Raw genomic sequence first — 1,750 nt, 5'->3', positions numbered from 1 at the left:
TACAGGTATTAGAAGAGATTGCGAAAGCATTAATCAGACCTGTGCTTATATACAGCAAGTATTTTAGCTATTTTGTTTAGTTGCTACTGCTATTACTGCAGCAATTGTACTTTCACTATTTAATTATCCAAAAGTGTGACTAATGTGTTGGGTACTCAAAAGATAGAAAGTTAGAACAAAAAGTTAATGCTCTTTATAACATGGTCACAGCAAGTGTGTGTATTGTTGATCTTATGCATACTTCCTATGATACTGTGCAAGGTTATGGTTAAATTATTGGCCTTAGGAACAAAACTTCATGAAGTGCACCTGTGCACTTCGCCCCCTCCCCAAACAGGGGTGTAAGGCAGAGGCTGGTGAGTCAAAGACGGGTAAAACCGAGTCTGAGTCTCTCAACCTAAGACAGATCATAGTCACCTGGAGGATTATGACTGATGATTGGTAAGGGCGATTTCAGGACTCGACAACCTAAGATAGGCACAGTCATTTGCCAATGTTTTGAGAAAAAACATCTTCAGTAAATAAAAGGGGGAAAGATGTTGAAGGCCATTAAGATCAGCCTTAAAACAGCTGAAAATTCTCATGACCTATGTGTCAGTGTTTGATGATTTCTTCTGTGACTCTATCAAGAACAAGAAAGTATGCAAGGTCTGGAAAAACAGGTGTTTTAATTTTCTCGAGGAAGTCTAACTTGGCAGAAGATGGAGTTGCTATGTGTATCAAATGTGCTTGCTTAAGAATAAGATAATTAACCCTGGGTTGTTTCTGCATGAATATAAGGAATATAATGTTATTATTTTTTTAATTTTGCATTTTATTGCCTTGTTATCTGCAATGTCTTCAAGCCATGCTAGCATGTATTACTACACAAGTTCATCTGAACAGCCTTGAGTTGAACCAAGTTCGTGGAGTTATCCCCCTCCGCAAAGCCTGAAGGACTGGCAGTCAATGACGGGTAAAATCGGCACAAGACATACCAACCTAAGACAGACATTGGTTTGCTCTTATTTTATGAAGGCATTCCATTGATAAATGATGGATAAGGATGATTCTTGATGCCTGACAACCTAAGACTCAGTTACAGAAGGGATTTCTCTCGGCTAGGTTTAGTTTCCCCTGTGACTCTACTGGCCCCAGTCTCTGCATGTTCAATTTGGATTTTTCCATAGCTGTCTAATGGGTGACTGATTTCTATCTAGCCCTTTTATTGTGGCCCAAAGCAGACATTTTGGGAGGGCCACCCTCCTTAGTCCCTATTCTGGCTACCTAGCATTTCCCACCAACAGAATATGGACCCAAATTTGGGGGATACTGAGTGACGACTGTCTCTGGCTGCTTCCTGCTGTCAATGGATGTGAAATGGGAATTGGGGTCCACACCTTTCTTCCTCTATTGGGAGGGGTGGTCATCCACTTAGGACCCATGGTGGATGACATGGTGGTGACCCAGGATCTGGTGATCCTGAAGTTGGCAATCTGGGTTCCGTGTCATTAGTAATCTGATGACTCTGAAAGAAACACAACAGGTAAACAGTTTAGGTAAGATTAAGGTAAAAGCAATGGAATAGCAATGCCCATGTTAGTGTGGGTTAGTCTCACACTGGGTTTCCCAAGGAAATCTAGGAGGTATTGTTAACATTAGATTAACATGCATAGCTTGCAAGCTCTCTTTAAACACAGAATTTACATTTGCTAGCTTAAAGATTATTGTGAGTTTGAGGTAAGTTTTTCTTCAGAGCACCTACCTGTCA

This window comes from Tenrec ecaudatus, chromosome 1, assembly GCF_050624435.1.
Source record: "Tenrec ecaudatus isolate mTenEca1 chromosome 1, mTenEca1.hap1, whole genome shotgun sequence".
Taxonomy (NCBI): domain Eukaryota; kingdom Metazoa; phylum Chordata; class Mammalia; order Afrosoricida; family Tenrecidae; genus Tenrec; species Tenrec ecaudatus.
This window is presented reverse-complemented; position numbering follows the sequence as displayed.